The sequence below is a fragment of the Suncus etruscus genome, chromosome 3 (genome assembly GCF_024139225.1).
Source record: "Suncus etruscus isolate mSunEtr1 chromosome 3, mSunEtr1.pri.cur, whole genome shotgun sequence".
In the NCBI taxonomy this organism is placed as follows: Eukaryota; Metazoa; Chordata; class Mammalia; order Eulipotyphla; family Soricidae; genus Suncus; species Suncus etruscus.
Window position 1 is genome coordinate 61,604,276 of NC_064850.1, and position 22,774 is coordinate 61,627,049.

A 22,774-nucleotide genomic window follows, 5' to 3' on the forward strand; every position below is an offset into this window, starting at 1 on the left:
CCTGTTACTATCCAGTCATGTGCACCATAGTATTTTGGCCAGCAAGCAACAGTATGATGACCCCCAAATGTCACAAATATACTGTTGATGAGGTAGCCATGGAAGCATCATTTGTTTGATGATAGCAGTGTCCTCACCCATTTCTTAGTTTCCATTCTTGGTAACACCCATTTTCTTTGTGCTTGATTTCATTCCATATTGTCTTGTTCATGATCCTCAGTGTACACAATTTACTGCTAATGTTGTCTTCACTCAAGAAGATAGTTATCTAATGATGCATTTCTCAAGGCATCATATTGTTAAAAGTGACATGCATTAGGATGTCATTAGGATGGATTTGCACTCATTTTAGGATGACTTGTGGGAAGATATTTGTTTATACAGTGGTTTTGCTTTCTGCCTCCCCCAAACTAGATCCCCTGTAAAAGTAGAAACAGTGATCAAACATTTAAATCAGGATGTATTTAAACTAATTATATGAGATAATTTTTCATGAATATAGAACCATATGATCCAGAAGATGGTGACTATTCCCTGTGGGAATTTAAAAATAACTGGTTGTCACTGATCAGAGGCAGCTGCAGGAGAGCTTTCTCAGTTCATGTCTAATTAGACTAGAATGTACTAATGTACTTATTAATTGTAGTTGATGAGTTCAGTATTGATTTCATATTGCAACAAAGAAGAAACACAATAAAAGCAAACAAAAGTGTTAATTTTTTATTGCAAAACTAAAAGTCATATATTTTTTAAAGAAACAACTGGTTTGCAGGTGAATCTTTAGTATTGTCTCCAGCCCTTAAGAACTCTTTAGCAGAAGGTTTGCAGAGTGCTGCAAACCAGTGCTGGTGACACAATTATGAAGGAGCAAAAGAGTCAGGGTTTTGGACAGACATACCTGAATGCATGGTCTAACTTTTCTGATGAGATCAAGTCCAAACTCTCATTTGCTGACATCTTTAATACCATGATCAAAGTACTCTGATATTGTGGATCACTTTACTTCTGCTCTCTCTACTCAAAATCCTTCTGTATGAAACTCAAGTAACCTTTCTAAGAGGTATTGTTCAGTTGTGCCATCTTTCTCACAAATTTTACTGTCTTCCATTGGAAAGACAATTGGACATAAATTGATCATGGAAACTGTCAAAGGACTAATATGATTGTGGCATGTGTATTAGGGGCATGGAGGATAGTACCCCTCAGGGTTTAATCTAGGCTCTGAACTCAAGGATTATCCTTAGTGGTGCTCAGGAGACCATGTGGTTCTAGGGATGGAACAAAGCATATGCTCAGCTAATCTAGCACTTCTTCGACCTCAACTCTTTTCCAGTTAAATATTTACAACTTTCCAACGCAGAATGGTTTCACTCTCTATAGGTTTTAAGAAAAATCAAAGACATTCTTACAATAATAATTTTCAGAGACAAAAGAGAGGAGGGCTGGAAGTTACAGCTCACCTCAGGAAGCTCACCACAAAGAGTGATGAGTTTAGTTGGAGAAATAACTACATTGTGAACTATCCTAACAATGAGAATGTATGAGGGAAATAGAAAGCCTATCTAGAGTACAGGCAGGGGTGGGGTGGGGAGGAGATAGATTCGGGACACTGGCATTGGGAATGTTGCACTGGTGATGGGAGGTGTTCTTTACATGACTGAAACCCAACCACAATCATGTTTGTAATCAAGGTGTTTAAATAAAATATTAAAAAATTTTTACAACTTTCCAATGCAAAACCTGCATTCTATAGCACACATAATATTCTTCGTATCAAGTTTTGTACACAATAACTCCTCTGTTAATAAAGCATTTTCATTCATCTTTAACTTCCCAAATCCTATAAATCCTTTATGATTTATTATATTATACATAATATTAACTAATTTTTTCAGAAAACTAATATTGCCTTCAAGCTTCAAATTGCCATATACCATCTCTATTAATGTGTTCCAACTTTATTTCAAGTTTCTGGTATTTTTCTATCATTAAATTATTATAATTTTGTAAATTTTATGGTGTGATACCTGAGGCATGAACTCATAAATGTTCATTCATTTGACTCAAAACTGTCATTTGCATAATTGATTCTACATTTATGAAAATTGTCTGTAGAAACACTTGGCCTCAGTTGATGTCTTTCTTCATGACCACCCCACAACTCTTCTCCCTATAAATATGTTTCAGTCATCTGTTGAATAATATTACTTTTTTATTATATAATATCTCATTTTTGGAGACTAGGTTTATTTTGCTTTGGGGCCACACCTGGTGATGCTTGGGACTTTCTCCTGATTCCGCATTCAGGATTACTCCTGGTAGTGCCTGTGGGACTATCAGGGATACTGGGAACTAAACTCATTCATATATAGGGCAGAAACCCTACCCATTCTTATTAATTATCACCCTGGCCTTTGAATAGTACAAACTATAATGGGAAGTGCTTGGACACTGCTCCTAGCTCTGTGATTCAGAGTTTCTCTCTGTGGTCCTCAAGGGACCATGTGATGCTGGAAATGAACCAGTTGCTATATCCTAGGCATATGCTTCATCCCTCTATTTTGTCTCCAACTCCTATAGTTTCTTTAAAAAAAAGAATGGTGTCTTATGCTTCCAGAATTTTTCTAAGGTGTTAGGAAAATAGGTGCCTGGTAAGCATTTAAAAAGAATCAACTGTGAAGCAGTTAGTCTCACATAAGTTGGTGACTAGGACAGGCTGAATGATAATATCTTGACATCAGGTGTGGGGAATAAGAAGAAGCTGGTCTCCAGATGAATTATTTCTGGCACTTAATGTTTTTTATGGGGCAGGTCAGGGGAAAGGCTACAGATTTAGCTCTATCAAATCTTGTTCTAGTTTCACTTTCCTTCTCTTATTTGGATCAGCAATTCTTGACACTAACCTCTCAAGAAAGAACAGGATGCAAGAACAGAATTGTCCTCACCTAGCATCATCTTGACTTGCTGATATGGAAAGCATCCCACTGATCATCCTGGTATCTTGACTAGTAAGTCAATATCATGTTACTATAAGTCTTTTGCTTTTTTTGTTTTTGTTTCTTGAGCCACACACACCCAGAGATGCTCAGAGGTTACTCCTGTTTCTGTGCTCAGAAATCAGAAATCACCCCTGGCAGGTTTGGGGGACCATATTATATGCTGGGGATCAAACCTGAGTTGGCTGTGTGCAAGGCAAATGCACATACTATTCTCTCACTCCAGCTCGAGTCTTTTTTCATTTTTGTTTTGTTTTATATCGAGCTATTCCTGGCTGTGCCTAGAGAATATTCTTGACTCTCTAGATATTGCTCAGAAATCACTTCTAGCAGTACTCAGGGGCCTTATGGGTTCTGGGGGTAGAACCTGGCTCAACGGCATGCAAAGCAAGAGCCCTATCCACAGAACTATCTCTCCAGTTCTTTTCGTTTAATAATATTTAACTGGGCTGGAGAGATAGCTCAGTGGATAGCACTCTTGGCTTGCACACTGCTGACATGTGTTTTAATCTTCATTTTGTCTCCTGAGACCCACCAAGAGATCACTGTGCATAGAGTCAGAGACAGCCCTGAAAACTGCTGGGTGTTGTTGACCCCTCAAACCCCCAAAAGGAACATTTAACTAATCTTTGTTTAGAGACAAACTTTAATAATATTTAAAAAAAAAAAAAAGGACATCTGAAGAGATAGTGCAGAAGTTAAGACACTTGACTTTCAGGTAGTCAAATCTGGTTTGATTTCCACTGGCAGATTTAGATTCCCCAAGCACTGCCAGGAGTGATCCTTGAGCACAGAACCAGGAATAGACTCTAGGCACTGTCAGATGTGATGCAAGCCCAGCCTTCCCCCACCTCCACTCCCAAACCCCCCCCCCAAAAAAAAAACTCAAAGGAAAACTTCAAAACAAGTCACAAAGTAAGACAACACAATCACAATTACTGAGTCATGACAGCTCACAAGAGTTTTATAGCCATTTAGAGGCTTCATTGTTTACTGGCATTTCCTTTAGCTCTGTATCTAGGATTGAGTAAGACCCTGTTTGTACTTCTCTGGGCAGACTCCTGGAGTTAATTACAAGATCAACTTCCTATTGTCACAATAAAAATGGTTTTATTTCTGAGTCTCTTAATATTGTATTACATCAATAATGTAATATTGATGCCACTTGTCCTACCCTTTTGCTGTCTTGATCCAATGTACAAATTTCTAGTCCTCACTATGACAATTATAGTTGAGAATGATTACCCTGGACAAGAACTGGGCACTGAAAGAAGGTAAAATGATAGGAATTAGATACCCTTTCAGTAAAAGTATTGCAAACCACAGTGTTGAAAAGGAAAAAATAGAATCAGAGAGAGCGTGAGAGAGAGACAAAGAGACAATGAGACAGAGAGACAGAGAAATTGAGAGAGTGAGAGAAGAAAAAAGTGTCTGCCACAGAAGCAGGCAGTGGGGAAGGCATGAGGGAAAGTGGAAGGAAAACTGTGGACAATGTTGGCAGGAAATGTGCACTGGTGATGGGTGTTGGGAATTGTATGATTAATATACATATGTGTATGTTAATTGTATGTTCAATCATGAACGACTTTATAACTGTATCTTACAGTTTTTTAATGAAATAATTTATTTAAAAACAAATAAAACCCCAAATTTCTGGTCCCGACCTAGCTGTCTACTCACCTCCAGTGTACATTGGCCTGGTTTGGTTCCTATATGTGTTTCAGGTCTGATACCTGTAGCAGAAACTTCATTATCTAGGCCCTCCTACCTGCTCCTCTGGAATCTGCTCTGGAACGCTCACAGGTCCTTTGGACTTTCTTGGATCTCTGTCCAGGCCATGTGCATAAGGCATTTATGCTGTCCAGCCATCCACTTTGGCACAGGAGAGGGGAAAAAAAGGAAGTTGCCTGGCTATGAACTTCCTTTAATCTCTTAAAGGTCTTATAATTTCTCACTGTGGGTTATCATGAAATCTATTTTGATTGGCTACCTCTCCTTGGGCGAGTTTTAAAGATTCCAGTTTAATTAACTAGATGATCTGAAGTCCCTTTCCTTTCCTTTACTTCCACTGTAACATTATTTAAATAAGCATAAATATTATTTTTAATTGCCAGATCACATTAAGCTACATTTTTCCTCCTAGTCCTACCTAGTGTATATTATTCTACAAAGCTCCACCTTATCAGACTATAAAGCCAGAGCAAAAGTTTGAATACTGGTGCAAATTTGGCATCAAGCCTGTTTGCATGTTCACAGCTCAGCTGTGAAGGCTTCACAGGCCGAATCATTTGAGTTGAGAATCACTGTGCTAGAGAAAGTGGCATGCTGTTTTCTCCCCGAGAAACCACGGCTCACTGAGGCTTATATGTTCTATTATTTTCAAAGAATGCTGATTGGGTATGGATTGCATTAGAAAACAGATATTACCATCTTTGAGAAAGCTCTGTTAATTGCCTTTATTAGGCATGAACTGTTTGACATAAATGGTGATCAGTAATTGGCCTTCATGCCATTAATAAAATAAATAGTACGTTTCAATATATGTACATCACTAGTAGAGAGGATTAATGAACATTGACTGGATGTGGAAATGAAGGGACTGTGGAATTTCATTCTTTTCTTTTTCATTTGATGGAGACAGGTGAACTTTTAAAGTTTGATTAGCTTTGCAGACATTTTAGACCTGTCACTCTCAAATTCTTCTTTTAAGCAATCAACCTTTGTCTGTTGAACTTTTTCACATGGCTGACTTGATAAAAAATAACAGTTAAGTAGAGGGGTCACTGGTAAAGAGGAAGGGCCTGTGGGGTGCCGTGGAGTTCCCATGCTCCATTTCCTGTAAGAGAGGACAGCCCTGATTTGCAGGGGAGTCCAAAGACTTGGAGGTGCCCCTTTAAAAACCTTGAGGTTGTATTCTGGGCTTTGGTCAGGGATTGTTTCAAGAATGTGCAAGGAACAAGAGGGATATACTGTGGGAATTAATTTGGTGGGGAAAAGTTGAGAACTTGAATGTTCTATGGGAGCAGTACTGGTCTTAGTTTATTTTTCTTTCTTTTCTTTTCTCTTCTCTTCTTTCCTTTTCTTTTTTTTAGGCTACTCCTAGTGACAATCAGGGGTTACTCCTGGGTATGCACTCTGAAATTGATACTGGCTTGGGGGACCATATGGGATGCCAGGGATCGAACCAATGCCTATATTGGGTCAGCCGTGTGCAAGGCAAATGCCCTACCACTGTGCTATAGCTCTGGTCTTGGTCTTAGTTTTATTTGTGGGGGGTTGTTTGAACTGAAGGGAAGGCTGCCCTCAACCACTGTTTCTAATATAGCCATGATACTAATGTTCATTGGGAGGATTGCCGAAAACAAGATTTCACTCTACCTTAATCTCCTCTTTTCTAAATGAGGGCTTCAAGGTGTTAGTTCATAATCATGTCTCTGTGATGATGGGTGATTGGGAAAGTACCAACTTAGGCACTTAAAACTTTTCATTTCAGCAATATCTTTTTTGTTTATTTGTTTATGTTTTGGGACCACATTAGGTAGTGCTCAGTTATTGCCTCCAGTAGTGCTTGGGGATCATGTAGTTCTGGGGATAGATGAAATCTGGGACTCACACATGCAAGCATCACTTCTGACCTTTAAACACTCAGTTTCAGTTTCTTTAACTCTAATAAAGAAACTAATCCATCATGTCATTCTGTCAACTTTACCTCCTACATATTTTTTTCAAACCCAGTTCTCGTCTCTGCTACTTATATCCAAGCCTGAACTTGAAATTATTTTTTTAGACTATGGCAAAAGCTTCTAATGGGCTCTACCCAGCCACTTCTGTCCACTTCCATTTATTTTCCACACCATAGACTCAGAGATGGTCTTGTCAACACTAACCTCACTGTAGTGCTCTGGCTCACAGTCATTTTAGAAAATGAATAACAGGGGGGCCAGAGCAACAGCACAATGGGTAGGGAATTTATTTGCCTTGCACATGGCCGGCCCAAGTTCAATTCCTGGCATCCCATATGGTTCCCCCAAGCCTGCTAGAAGTGATTTCTGAGCACAAAGTCAGGAGTAACACTGAGTACTGCTAGGTGTGGTCCCAAAACAAAATAAAAAGAAGAAAAAGAATAAAGTTATTTACTTGGGTGGGAAGATTTAACTTTCATGATGCAACTCTTTATTTTCTATAGTCCAGATGTACTGGCTTTGTTCCCCTGCACAGGCCTTTGCAATTGCTATTTGCCATGAACGGAGTGTAAGCTTCTCTATACCTGTTAAACATGTAATCATCCTTCATTTACAGATCTATTGACTCTTTTACATGAACAGAACTTAAACAAGATCAATTCTTTATTAATAGCTTTTCAAACATCATGGGCTTTTTCTTTACACTACTTTTAACAGCTGCCTTGTAATATTTATTGGTGAAATTACTTAATTTTTCTCAGTGGTACTCTTACTAGCCTACAAACTTATGAAGACATTTTTTGTACTATATCTTTAGCATGATGCCAGGCAGGTAATAGATACACTATAAATATTGAATGAATGTGGGAGAATTCCCATTTCTTATAATTTTGAAGTTAACACTTAAGTTTAATCTAAAGTCCATCACTTTAGGACATTGAAAACATGCTTATGATTTGATTACTATTCTTCAAAGTATTTACATTATTGCTCAGATTCAAATAGTAGATATAAGAAATATGAGTTTAAAAACAGCATTTGCAAATTTTAAAAGCTGAAATAGAAAAGAGGCTTTGATAGTGCTGATATATGATTGCTATATCAATTTGTGGGGATCAATATTTACTACTGATCTAATAAAAAAAGCTTACTTCAGACATTGGTGGTGGAAAAGTTGCACTGGTAAAGGGGGTGTGTATATTTTATGACCGAAACCCAACTAGAAACATGTTTGCAAGCATAGTGCTTCAATAAATAGATTTCAAATGATTATAGGAATTGTTCATGAGACTGAAGATGAGTCTAAAAGGAAATTTAAGAAAGATTAAAGTGTTAATTCCTTAGATTGAAGTAATTGAAAAAATATATGAGAGACAATATTGTAAAAAGTGGCAATTAGTTTGTATCAGAATAAATAAAGGGGACACAATTTATCTGAAATTTGGGATTCGTATGATGGAAGGATGTAAAATTAGACAGGTCATAAGGAGAAGTGAGGGGTCAGAGAACAGTGATAATGGCTGGAGAGTCAAGATGGCCTTGAGAGTCAAATGTTGGCCTCATTTTCAGGGAACAACAGTACTGGGGGAAATAAAGACTACTTAAAAATTTAATCAATTTTTATTGAATAACTGTCATAATACAGTTACAAAATAATGATGGTTGATTTTCAGTCACATGATGCTCCAACACCCATTCCTTCACCAGTGTTCACTCTCTGTCACTCATGTTTCCAGTTTCCCTCCTGCCCCATAGATCCCAGTCTGTTGCTATGGAAGGTATCTTTCTTCCCTGTCTCTCTGTCTCTCTTTCTCTCTCTGTCTCTCTTTTTCTCTTCCCTCTCTTTCTCTTTCCTCCTTTTTTCTTTTTAGGCATCGTGGTTTACAATACTATTCCTGAAACTGCATAATACAAAAAACACTACCTTCTTTCAGCACTCAATTCTTTTATATATAGTTTGATTACAAATATGATTGTAGTTGGGGTTCAGTCATGCAAAAAACACCACCCTTCACCTTCAACATTCCCATCACCAATGTCCCAGATCTCCTTCCTCCCCACCCCACCCTGCCTGTACTCTAGACAGTCTTCCTCTTCCCTCGTTCATTCATTATGATAGTTCTCAATGTAGTTATTTCTCTAACTGCACACATCACTCTTTGTGATGAGCTACATGTCATGAGCTGGACCTTCCAGCCCTTCTCTCTTTTGTTTCTGAGAATTACTGCAAAAATGTCTTTTATTTGTCTTAAAACCCATAGGATCCAAAATGTTTATGCTATTTTATCATACTGTAAAATTGTCATGTTTCTGAAGTGATATATTCTAAAACCAAAAACTGCCCCTGTGAATCTGACCAAATAGTGTTTCTGTGTTTTCTGGTGGCTAAATGTTTTTACTGCCAGCTGGTGGGTGTTTTAAGCACTCAATTCTTGACCAGAGCCATCTTTTCCATGATCAATGAAGACTCCTTTCATGAGGAAATAGGTTCTGTGGAAGAAAAAGTATTTCATCTCTATTGTTACAATCTCCAGTATAACATTGCAAGGCCAAAGTAGTGGACCAAGAGTGTTAACATTTTTGTAATACTTGAAGTGTTATAAGAATGTCCTGTTACAATTACCTGAACTCATTAAGCTCCTACTTTGCTATTTAAGGTGCTAAAAATGTGACTATATAGTAACTCTATTAAGCCATTTTTAGGCATAGATTGCATAGATTGTTGCTAAAAATGTTACTATATAGTAACTCTATTAAGCCATTTTTAGGCATAGATTGCAAAATGCTCTGGGCAGTGTTGAAATGTGAATCTTTCAGAATATAAGAACTTTGATCATATGAAAATATAGTGCTCTGATAAGTGCAAAACTTTACTCATACTCACACCAGGTGGTAGATTGTCAAAGTTGACACCCACCAGCTGACAGTAAAAATTTTTAGCCACCAGAAACACTATTTGGTCAGATTCACAGGGGCAGTTTTTGGTTCTAGAATATATCACTTCAGAAACATAAAAATTTCACAGTATGATAAAATAGCATAAACCTTTTGGATCCTTTATTTTGAGTAATGAACAATTTTATTCTATGAATTGACTCCACTGAACCTAGGGTTCTTTACATACAACCAAATAATTTTAGATATAATTTTAAGTCACATGTTGATAGAGGCCATATAGTAAATATTCTTTTTTTTTTTTTTTGGTTTTTGGGCCACACCCGTTTGACGCTCAGGGGTTACTCCTGGCTATGTGCTCAGAAATCGCCCCTGGCTTGGGGGGACCATATGGGACGCCGGGGGATCGAACCGCGGTCCGTTCCTTGGCTAGCGCTTGTAAGGCAGACACCTTACATCTAGCGCCACCTTCCCGGCCCCATATAGTAAATATTCTATAATACTTGACAAATGTTAGCATCTATTTCAGTAAGTTAAATAAAATTTGTCCTCTAAAAAAATTTCCTCATCAAAAACTCTATTGTTTACTCACAAGTGTGAAAATAATATTTAAGAAGAAAATTCTGTCATCCCACACATCTACTCTGAGAACTAACAGTTTGTTTAATGTGTAAATTCTCTCTGGTCACTGATGATTGCCTTGATTTAAAAAGCAAAAATAAAAATAAAAGTAAAAAAGGTGATGGAGTGATAGCACAGCAGGTAGGGTGTTTGCCTTGCATATGGTCAATCTGGGTTTCATCTTGTCAACCCATATGGTTTCCCAAGCCCACAAGGAGTGATTTCTGAGTGCAGAGCCACGAGTAATTTTTGAGTGCCACCAGTTGTTACTCTCCAAAAGTGTGTATATATATATAATCAAAGGTAGCTTTATCACTAGCTTGATGCATTTCTCTCTTCTTCCTTTGAGTCAGGAAGTGTCAGAAGACGTATCTTGTTCCCTTCAGCTAACAAGAAGGAGAGTTGTGGGATGTTTCTCTTCTAATAAGGAACTTTTGTTTGTTTTTGGGTCACAACTGGATCTTCACATAGAAATTAACCCTGACAGGTTCAGGGGACTATTTGGAATGCTGTGCTGTTGTTCTGGCCCCAGAAATATTTTTTAATTAAAACTACTTAAAAAAGTGATTTTTGTTTGAGGACTACACCCAACATTAGTCAAGTGCTCAGGGACTCAGGGAGCCATAAATTAGAATCAAATCCAGATTGTTTGTCTGCAATGCAAGTGCCCTATCCATTGTACCATTTCTCCAGCTTTGTAATTAAAATTTTATTATAATGTAGGGGCCAGAGAGATAGCACAGCAGTAAGGCATTTTCCTTGCACACAGATGACCCCGGATGGAACCGGTTCAATCCCCGGCATCCCATATGGTCTCCCAAGCCTGCCAGGAGTGATTTCTGAATGTAGAGCCAGGAGTAATTCCTGAGCATGACCGGGTGTGGCCCCAAAACCAAAATGCAAAAAAAAATTATTATAATGAAGGTAACATGGTGACAATAATGTTAATTGCGACAGTGTATCTTCACTGATCAGGACATTTTTCTATTGGTTTGTTTTATGAAATGTATGTGGCATTATTAATTAGAGTTTGCTAAGATTTAAATAAAACTCTGTTTTTATATATCTAAATGCCATATAAGGCCTTCCTTTAATTAAAAAAAATACAGCCAACTAGTGATGCTTCATATCACATACTGCTTATGATAGCCTTTTTGGAGCTTCAGTTGTTGTGCTCTGTGGGATCTTTCCTTCTCTCTAAGGTCACATGTTTTATACCCCAGGGATGGTGCTGTGTGGTTTTTTTTGAGGATATTTGGGAGGTCAGTATCAGTGCCAAAGCACAGAAAATTTTCCTGGATGAATTTGTGGTGTCAGTAGTAAATCTTGGAACATCTGTTCATTATTCATCAGATTATGGTTATAGTCTTAAGATTCAATAACTAGGTAGTGCTTTATTTTGTTTCAGCCCAAGAGATGCTGTGATATATCTGAATATTAAATACCATAAAAAGATATCATTTATATAAACAAACAATAGAATTTGATTTTCATGTATGCATAACTTATAAAGTAACAGAGAAGTTGGTGTGGTCTGAGTTTGACTTGAGGCAAGACAATCAATGGAAGCAAGTGATGAACTAATGAGTCCTCTTCAAATCTGTATGTTGAAACACTAGCACCAATTTTTCCCTGCACCTTGAAGAAAGTATCGTATTTTTAGGTCTATAAGATGCACCTATACACATAGTTTTTAGATAATGAAAACAAGAAAGAAAATTATTCTAAAGCAAATATTGCAAGTCGAGAAGCCATCAGGAGACCAAGGCTGAAAACAACCAGCCTGGGAGGCAGAAGTATATTTACAATATGCCAGTCCACAGCTGGTTAAACACATTTACTACTTTATTTTTAACACCAAAAAATAAAAAAAATGGGGCTGGAGTAATAGCACAGCTGTAGAATGTTTTCCTGGCTTGTTTTTGACCCGGGACAGATCTGGGTTTGATCCCTGGCATTCCATATGGTCCCCTGAACCTGCCAGGAACAATTTCTGAATACAGAGCCAGGAGTAAACCCCTGAGCGCTGCTGGGTGTGGCCCCTCCAAAAAAAATAACAATAAATAAATAAATAAAATTTAAAAATAATAATAATTTTTGGGGGGTTTGGACCACACCTGGTGATGCTCAGGAGTTAGTCCTGGCTATGTGCTTAGAAATCGCTCCAGGCTAGGGAGATCATATGGGATGCCAGGTCCATCCTCGATTGGCATGTGTGAAATGCCCTACAGTTGTGCTCTCGCTCTGGCCTTAAAAACTTTTGTTTGTTTCTTTGTTTCTTTGTTTCTTTGTTTTTGGGCCACACCCGATGATGCTCAGAGGTTACTCCTGACTATGTGCTCAGAAATCACTTCTGGCTTGGGGGGGACCATATGGGATACCAGAGATCGAACCCAGGTCCATTCTAGGTCAGTGCATGCAAGGCAGACGCCTTACTGCTTGTGCCACTGCATTGTCCCTAAAAATCTTTTTTTGTTGTTTCATTTTGGGGGGGCCACACCTGTTAACACTCAGGGTTTACTCCTGGATATACACTCAGAAATCTCTCCTGGCTTGGAAGAACCATATGGGACACTGGGGGATAGAACTGAGGTCTGTCCTAGGCTAGCACTTGCAAGGCAGACACCTTACCTCTAGCGCCATCGCACTGGCCTCTAAAAATCATTTTTTAAATACTTTTTAGTTAATGTAAAAACTAAAAGTCACAGCAGAGATCAAATAGTCTTAAACAAAAGCTCTATGTGATGGTGAATGTGCATTAACCTGATTGCTCATACGATATGATATGTCTGTGCAATAAAGGGGGCATAACACTGTGGATGTCAAGTGATTAGGTTCTGCTCTCCTCCCCTGCACTTAGGCTTTAGCTCCAGGTAACATTTGTTCCATAAGATGCACAGACATTTCCCCCCACCTTCTGGGGGGAAAAAGTGCATATCATGGTATGAAAAATATGGTAGTAAAAGTGAAATAAGATCAAAAGGCAGAATACTGATCCAAGAGGATCTGTACATACAAGAAGAGACAATAGATATCCATCCCACCCTCCCTCTCTCTCTCCATCTTGTTTTCTACCTATCTCTTTTTTCCTACCTTTGTACACATATATTGGAAGAAGAACCATGTGCAAATATAGTGGGAATTTGATCATTTATAAGACAGGTAGAAATTCAGCCCCTGAAATTCTCCTGCAATCTACACCAAAGACCAGAACTTAAAATTTTGGGGGGTTCTTTAAGCTACCATTTTATGAGGGTTTTTTTTTTATGGTAGCCCACAAAGTACTCTAGATTATACGTGGTTTGCATTTGCTTTCCCCTCTACTCGTAGCTTTCGTCAGTCAGTAGTCCCTTATGCCCAAAGGTAAAGCTAGTGAGGATTTTAAACTTAGTCTTGCTTTAAGGGTTATGAAGAGTGCACTACCTAAGATATAAAGGCACTGAAGACCATGGGGATTACATAGATTTTATGTGTTACTTATGTCCTTGTTTGGCATTATTTGATGTCCTCCTTGGTGTCAGACACTGTTTCAGGTGCTAGAGGTAAAGTGGCAGGTAGATAAAAATCCTTGCTTTCAGGAGGCAGACATAGAGCACACAAGTTTATTGTGTACTATAAAGATGCAGAGAGCATAAACACAGCCAAGTACAATTCACACACAGTGATGGTGCTCTGGAGAAGGATAAGAACAAGAAAGAGAGGAGGGGAAGAGGAGCAAGGGTCAGATGTCAAGTACAAAGGTTGCTGGGGGAAAGAGCAGGTAAACTAGGTTAATTGGAAAACGAGAGCTCCTGGCCTGGGATGGCCTGAGTGTGCTAGAAGAAAAAATAATGGCAGAAGCCAGTTTGGCAGGGCAGGGGAGCTGAGGCAGATAAGCTGGAGCCTTGGGTACCCAATTATGTAGAGGCTTGTAAGAGATTCCCTGGGCTCTCCTTTTAATGCTCTGTTAGATGGGATACTATTGGATGGTACATATGACACAGTATATCTAGCAGCAAGTGTTTCAACCACACACTTGGACCACAAATGTTAGAAAAGTTCTCAAGGGGGACTGGAGTAATAGCACAGTAGTAGGGCTTTTGCCTTGCAAGTGGCAGACTCAGGACTGATGGAGGTTTTAATCCTAGCATCCCATATGATCCCCCATGCCTGCAGGACCGATTTCTGAGCGCAGAGCCAGTAGTACAGGAGAAAGCCCTGAGTGTTTCCGGGCATGGCTCAAAAACAAGAAACAAAAAACAAACAAACAAAAACAAAAAAGAAAAGTTCTCAAGAGAGTCAAGAGATTTGTTAGGTTGCTAATGTCATTTCCAATTGAGAAATGATGGCAGATTGAAGAGAGGCTGTAAGCAGCAGTGACAGTAGGAAATCATCAAATTGGGTATGGTGTTTTGGTTTTTGTTGTTTTGTTTTTGGGTCAGGGGTTTGATTTCAGTGCTCAGGGGTTACTTCTGACTCTGCACTCAGAAATCACTCCTGGAAGGCTCAGGGGACAATATAGGATGCCAGGACTTGAACCACGGTCCATCCTGTGTGCAAGGCAAATGCCTTACCGCTGTGCTATCTCTCCAGCCTGGATTAGATATGTTTTAAAAACAAAGTTGGAAGGACATTTTTGTACCTTATATGATATGCAAAAGAACAAATTGAGGATGATTTCTTAACTTTAAATCTCAACAGAGATGGACAAGCTGCAGAGAAAAGGCTGGAGTTGGGGGAAGAAACACTGAGAACATGGGTTAGACAAGTATGAGTAGAGATACTTGAAAAGACACAAAGTTGGCTAAGATGAAGCTAGAGGACAGTATATGCATTTGATGGAGATGAGGTTATGGAAGAGATAGGAAAAAAATAGGTGAGACAGATTGGGGTTTGCTGAGATAATGTTTGCTGGATAAAGGAGAGGGATTCCAGTAGCAAGTCGTTTGTTTATTAAGAGCAACAGGAACAATTTATAATACAGATTCAGGGTCTGGGTTGGAAGACTTGGCAGAGCACAGGTTTCTCCCAGTAGAAAGCAGCACTCCTAGGAAACGTTCCCTTAGCAAACAGGGAATAAAGCAAATACACCTTCCTGGATGTATGTATGGAAAAAAAAATGTTTGAGCATTTCACTACCTTAAAAAAGAACCTCCAGGCTGGAAATTTCAGCTCACTTCATGAAGCTCACCACAGTGATGAGTGTAGTTAGAGAAATAACTACATTGAGAACTATCCTAACAATGAAAATGAATGAGGGACGTAGAAAGCCTGTCTAGAGTACAGGCAGAGGTGTAGTGGGGAGGAGGGAGATTTGGGACATTGGTGAAGGGAATGTTCTTTACATGACTGAAATCCAACCACAATCATGTTTGTAATCAAGGTGTTTAAATAAAGATATTTTTAAAAACCCTCCAGAATCATACTAAATACCAAGCCCAAATTCTCAGCACAGTCAAGGCAGGATTGAGAGAATAGTTAGCAGCATCTACAGTCTGAACTGGGCTTCTGTGTTCAGGTTTTGGGGGCGTGGAATTGTGAAAAAGCAAATCTCTTCCACCCTCACTCTTGGAGGAGAAGGAAAGAAGCAGAGGATGAACAGTGAGAGTGAGGGGTGTCAGAGCTTTGATGACAATGCTGGGAAGCAGAGAGCAGGACCTGGAAATCCTGCAGGTCTTCAGGGTCCCTGGAAGGTTCTGGCTGTGAATTTATGCCCACTCCAGCCTGCTTGCAGGCACAGTCTGCTGCTTAGCAGGTGCAGGCACCCACACGACAGAGCACTGGACTGAGGCCAAAAGCTGGACTTAGTCTTCATAGACTAAGCCCGAAAAGGCCCAGTGCGTGAAGCTCACTCTCAGGGCCAAAGATCCCGACGAACCTGCAGAACTGAGCTGCTCATCGAGACTGAGTCATATCCCATGGGGATCAAGGGTCCTAGAAGGGGCAGGCCTGGCAGATCCATGCACCCTGCACAGTCCTGGCAGCAGGAAGGAGACCTTGTGGGGGGCCAGAGGGTGAAAGATTTGGAGAGATGGCTTCATCCACTGTGACGGGACTCCTAGAACCTGGTTTCCACACAGCACTTTGAAGGACAAGTAAAAGTCATTTGTCAATAGAAGAGTTTTTAAATGTCAGTTTATTTTGCCTAGAATCAAGGTCTACTCCTTGTTCTGTACTCAGGGATCACTCCTGGAATTCCTCGGGGGTCATCTGTTACGTCAGGAGTCAGCTGTGTGCTAGAAGCTCCTTACCCTGTTTTAGTCTCTCCAGCTCCCATCAGAAGAAAAGTGCCTGATACCTACAACTTCTATATGTGGAAATAAAAATGTTCCTTTCTTCCTGGGAGTTCTTAACCCTAGAAACATTTTTCTGGAAGTCTCTTATAGAGAACCTTGTTGATACTGACCACTGATTCTTTATATTGAATAGAAAGGTGCTATAAATTGATCAAGTTATAGTTTTGTACAAATATTTTAGTTAAAAGTTTGTGAAATCATATCATTATCGCCTCCATTATAATCTTCATCACCATCATTGTTATTTTGGTCACAAGATATAGAAAAGTAGATCAAACATAATTTTTACAATCCTTTTTTTTTTTTTTTTTTTGGAGATGGAGTTTGAACTACAGCTAGGAAGGCTCAATTTTGGCCCTCTGCTCAGGAGTGACCGTAGGTGATAAGGGGAGCATATGTGTGTCAAGGATTTGAACAAGGAGAAGTCTTGTTGCCACCTGCAAGGCAAATGCTGTCTATCTCTGTGCCCCTTTGCTTATTTTCTCATTGGCTTTGATTGTCTGGTCACCTGCTGGTTTAGCAGGAATGTGAGGAAAACAGTTTGCAAGGAGATTTGTTAGAGAGGAAGTAGCTGGCTCAGGTAATCAGGAGGAGAAGTTCATTCTGAGAAGAAACACCATTATTACAAGGCCTTATTGGGGTTTTGAGCCTGGGACAGGCCAATGTTATAAATCATTATATATATTTATGCATATATACATATATATATTTATGCATATATATATATATCATCTGCAAGTGCTTCTTCTGGGATGAAAAGGGTGGTGTGTTTATATGCTCCTATGGCCATGCTAAGATGGAGGGCAATGTGCTGCATCCACAATAGCAAGATCAGTATGCTCAGAAACGATCTGGCCTTCGGGCATCTTTCTATGCTTGGAAGGCAGAGGCCTAATCGCTGGCAACATCTATCACAATGCCGAGGCTGGCTTGGACATTTGAAAGAAGTCCAACCCATTCATCTTGTGTAATCAGATCTACCATGGCCTGCTCTCTGGCATAGTCATCCTTGGCAATGAGAAAGGCATCATCAGGAACAACCAGATCTTCTCAAAAAAGGAGGCCTTGTTTTGTATCCTGTACCATGGGAACCCAGTTGTGAGTGAGAACCACATTTTCAAAAGCCATGCAGCTGGAATAGTGATAAATGAGAATGGCAAAGGCCTCATCACAGAGAATGTCATCCAGGACAAATAGTGGGGATGGGTGGACATCCACCATGGTGGCATGCCCATGCTCTGCAGCAACCTCATCTTCTTTGGCTACTTGGATGGAATGGTCATGGGTGACCAGGGCAATGGGCTGATCGAGGGAAAACCATCTACACCACAAGGGCTGTGGGGTATGAATAATATCCTACAGCCTGCCCCATGTCACCAGCAACCATGTCAGCTACAATGGCCTGTACGAAGTGGCCGTATTCAGCCAGAAGGATGAGCTTCCAGGAGGCCACGGGGCCCATCAGAAGGATGGGATAATATCCTCTGGGACACAGAGTTGAAGGATGATGACCTGTTGCTCTCACTTGTCACTATGGTGTTTGTAGAGTCCAATAGCATCAGCCACAACGGGGCCTCCAGACTGTATGTGCAGAGCAGCGAGGCACTACATGTGGTCACCAACGTAATCCATGCCAATGGGGACCAAGGAATCACCGTGGCACAGAGCAGCCAGTTTACCCGAATGGCCAACAACAGCATCTCCTGCAATAAGCAGAGTGGGGTCCAGGTAGAGGCTCAGTGCAAGGTGGAGCTCCTGGGCAATGGCATCTATGACAACTGTGGTCATGGTGTCATCACCAAGGGCGACAACACTGTGGTCATAGAAACCAACATTATTGACAACCAAGGCTGCAGCTACTGCCCAAGTCTGACACCAACGTGATCAAGAACTGGATCCACTCGTTCCAGGCCTATGGCATTGCTATGCGGGCTGTGTCCAGGCTCATCTTCCAGAACAAGAATAACAAGACCATTTTTCAGCAGTTCGCAAATAATCGGAACTACATCATGTAGAACAAGTTCTTGGTCTTCAAGAAAAAAAATATGACATGTGGCGTCTTGTGAATCCCCCAGCATGGCCCAACCTGGAGAACATCCTCCATGGGCCCTCAGCAGCCCACAGTGTATAGAAGATGATGGCCATGGCAACCCGAATCTCAGCCCGTGTGGAAGGCGATTACCACAGCAACTGCAGCATCTTCTGCACCATTTTGTGAAGAGAAAACCCTTCAGTGTGACCTCTGACACATTGCTCTCAGGGTGCTCATGACTAAGGCGTGGAAGCCGTGTGGCCGAAGAAATGGTGCTTGTGAAGATGCTGGGTCCCCACTGTTCTCTCCTCAGCCTCTCACAAAAACAGGTTTTCTATCTACCCAGAGAACTTGGAACATCACCCCCTAAACACACCTTTCTGCCCCACAGTTTTCAGCAGTTGGGACCTAGCAGGGATGGTTTCCAAGGAGAAAACGGAGCCAAAGGTGGTGGCTTTGTCCAAGCTCTTGGGACGAATTGGCAAGGAGAAGGGACCTGGAGGTCAGGCCCATCCACAGCTGACTCTTCCCAGGAACATCTGCACTTATGTCCCATGTACCCCCTTTTCCTGACTTTCCTGTGCCTCTCTGAGACTGCCACACCCATTAGCTGTGCACAGAGGCTGAAGTCTGGATTCTTTGAGGAGAATATGGTTCCCCCATTTCTAGACAGAGGTGCAGAAGTTGCCCAGGATGGCGCCCCTCACAGAACCTCCCAGGCTCAGGAGGATGAGCCACACCAGCTACCCTGCAGGGTTAGGGTTATACATATATATACATACACACACACACACACACACACACATATATATATATATACATATGTATAACATACATATGTGGGACTTTAGATAGAAGATCCTTTTTTTTCCTTTTAAATGCTAGCAACATGAACACCAGGAAGACTAATCAGCAAAGTGAAGGAAAAACTTCTTACTGCCTGTTGCTGCTGTGGACACTGAGGCTGGAATCTGTTGCTTGGATGCTTCTGATTCTGACTAAATGTAAGTAGATTTGGAAAGGAAATGCTTTGTCAAATAAAAGAGCCTAAAAGCTCCCCTCTCAAAGATAAATGAGAACAAGATATATTATGATAAACTCGCCTCGTGGACCATGGCACTAAGCACCTCTGTACTAAAGAGTGAAAGAAGGGTGCAGGCAGAAGGAAGAAACCAGCTATTCCAAGGTGGGGTGCTGCGTGGGACGAAGGTAAGGAAGGGAGAGAGGCCTCAAAGAGGAAGGAAAGATGAGTCACAACAACCAAAGTTGCAGGAATCAATACCTTAAGGGGGGGAAGAAAACTCAGATAAAATATTTGGCTGAATCAGAGGTACTCAGAAGTTGAAGGAGATGTAGGTCAGTCTCAGAGCTGTCTTTCTCTTGCCTTCTCTGAAGACTTCCATTGATTTTTGTTTTCCCCCTCCCCATAATTCTTTATGATTTCTTCCTTTCCCTCTTTCTGTCTCTGTCTTCATTTTCTTCCCTCTTTATCCCAGAGGTTTGTGTTTTGCTGTTCAAGGACCCTAGAGCTCCTGTTCTTGTACTGGGGCCCAAACCCACAGGGGACAATGAATCTGCCTTTATGAGGATAAAGACCCAGAGGCAAGATTCTGAGAGGCCCTGCTGCTTGTTTGGGGCCAAACTGCAAGGTAAGGACCGAGAGTGGCATCTGAAGGACACATTCTTCCCTTTGGTAGGTGAGTGAGCATTAGAAGTTCTCTCAGATAGTTGTGAACGGAAGTCCATTAAATAAAAGATGCTTATCATTGGTTTGGCTAAAATAGGACTTGGGAAGATAATTTGCTTGAATTGTGGTTCTGACTTTCTTTTCTTTGTGTGTGTGTGGGGGGGGGGCATATCTGGTGGTGCTCAGGGCTTACTCTTGGCTTTGTATCCAGGGATTGTTGGTGAATGTTCAGGGTATAGTCACAGCACCAGGGACTGAACCAGTCAGTCGCACTGCATGCAAGATAAGTGCCCTACCTCTTGTACTATCTCTCTAGCTTCAGTTTTGTTTTCTTTTTCTTTCTTCAATTGTGTTTTCTTTGTCTTTTCTCACAACAGTGTTCTGTGTTAAGCAAACTTTCTCCTGAGACCCAGGAGGACAGAGAGTCCTACATTTCATCATTAACTACAGCACAGCTTGGCCAGTGCTTTCTGTGCTGTCAGACACAAGTCTGGATCTAGAACAATAGCACAGTGATTAGGACACATGCTTTGCACATAGCCAACCTATGTTAGATTCCTGGCACCTAATATGGTTACCTAGTCTGCCAGGAGTTATTTCTGAGTGCGGAGTCAGCTAAAGCCAGCCTGAGAATAGCTGGGGTATCCCTCCAAAACCTCAAAACCAAACAAACACCAAGTACAGGCCTTTTTTGTTGTTGTTTTGTTTGTTTTTTTGCCCCATTCAGCAGTGCTCCTGGCTTATTCCTGTCTCTGTGCTCAGGGATGACTTCTAGTGGGGCTCAGAGGAATATTTATGGCACAAGCTTTTGATGTGACATAATATGAATGCATCAAGCTCCCGAAGATAAAAACATTGTTTTTTTTTTTAATCCTCTCTCTTCAGTGCAATGAATTGGACTCATGGATGGAATGAAACTGCAATTTCTGTCTTTTACCTCTAAATGCATTAGCACTCTTTTAGTAAATATGTATTTAAGCTAGGCCAGAGATCTTGGAATATGGGCAGGACTCTTGCCTTGTAGGTGGCCAATCTAGGTTTGATCCTTGGCACCCCATATCATCTTCTATTTCCACCAGAAGATAGAGCCAGGAGCAAGCCCTGAGTACCACTCAGTATACCTACTAAAAAGAAAACTAACACAATTAGATAATACACTCACTCATTGTATTTTTAAATATTTGAGAAATTTCTAAGATGAGATTGAAAAAGAAATGAACTATAGTGGGGTTAGAAAGATAGTTACTGGGTAGGGAACATGCATTACATGCTGCTCACCTGGGCTTAATCTTCAGAATCATATATAGTCCCTTGACATTATTAGAAATGATTCCTGAGTGCAGATCCTGGTAAAGCCCAAAGCATGGTGCTGGTGTGGTACCAAAACAAGCAAATGAATAAAATTGCTCCCAAGAGCAGAAGATAGCATGCTTCTATGATAGTCTATGACAAATAATCAAGAAAATCTTGCTGGGCCAGAATATTAATTTGGGTACTTGCCTTGCGTGCTGCCAATTCAGTTTGGATCTTTAGCACCATAGGAGTAATTCCTGAGTGCAAAGCCAGGAGTGAGCATTGAGCACTGCTAGATGTGGCCCAATCCTCTTATATACCCTCTCAAACAACAACAGCAACAACAAGATTTCATTTGGGTGGTATATTTTTGAATCTCTTCTTTCTTTTTTCTTTTTCTCAGTCACACCTGGCACTATTTGGTGGACAGAGATTCAGTGCTGGCTTGAACTTCCAGCCTTCACAGGCAAGCATGCCCTCCAACCCTGTGAGCTAGCTCCATGGTTCAAGATTCTGAAATCCCATAGTAGCTTAGAAACTCTTTGCTGAGCAAAAAAAAAAAATAAATGTGTATTTCTGCATTTATTTGGATGGTAGTAAAACAAATGTGTGAAACCATGTAGTTTATTGTGAGTCAAATATTGTTCTCTGGGGACTGTGATATTTCACACATCTTCCTTTTTCAGAGTAAGATGGGGAGGGGAGTGTCTCTCTCTTTTCTTAATAGAATATATGTTTTCACTTAGTAGATTTCTGAGAAAAATTAGGACTTATTTTTGTACCTCCAAGTTTTACATGCCTTTTGGCTCATATGTTTTCTTGCCAAGAAGCTTTGAGAAACCAATTGGTTCATGTTTTGAGACACTATTTTCAATCCAGAAGTAAACTGTGAATTTCTCTGTATTTTTTAAAATTTAAAATAGTTGGGAGGCACTTACTTTATGTTTGATAATATTGATATGAGTATATTTAAGGCTGTAGACTCCATTTTCATTTAAAAGACACTAACACACTGTGTGTTATCAGTAACATCTGTATCAGGACCAGAGTGGAAAGGTTAGATTCTGCCTTTGTTTTCATAACAAAATTTTATAAAGCATGTAGATTAGTATACCATGAAGATATCTATGTTGGCACTTAAGATAAAGGCTTGTTAGCCTCAATGATGTTATTTTCTAGGTGAGATACTGTCAGAGTCTAAGATGAGACTAAGAGTTTTCATCCTTGGCTGTTGACACTTGATGTATGGAACCCAGTGAGATTGCTTATATTATTTTTTAGATTCTTCATAT

The 22,774-nt window shown here is 40.3% G+C and overlaps 1 pseudogene; it reads left to right on the forward strand.

The window, feature by feature from the left end:
- Nucleotides 1-17,194: 17,194 nt before the first annotated feature.
- On the forward strand, nucleotides 17,195-18,688 carry LOC126004333 (F-box only protein 10-like; annotated as a pseudogene).
- Nucleotides 18,689-22,774: the final 4,086 nt, after the last annotated feature.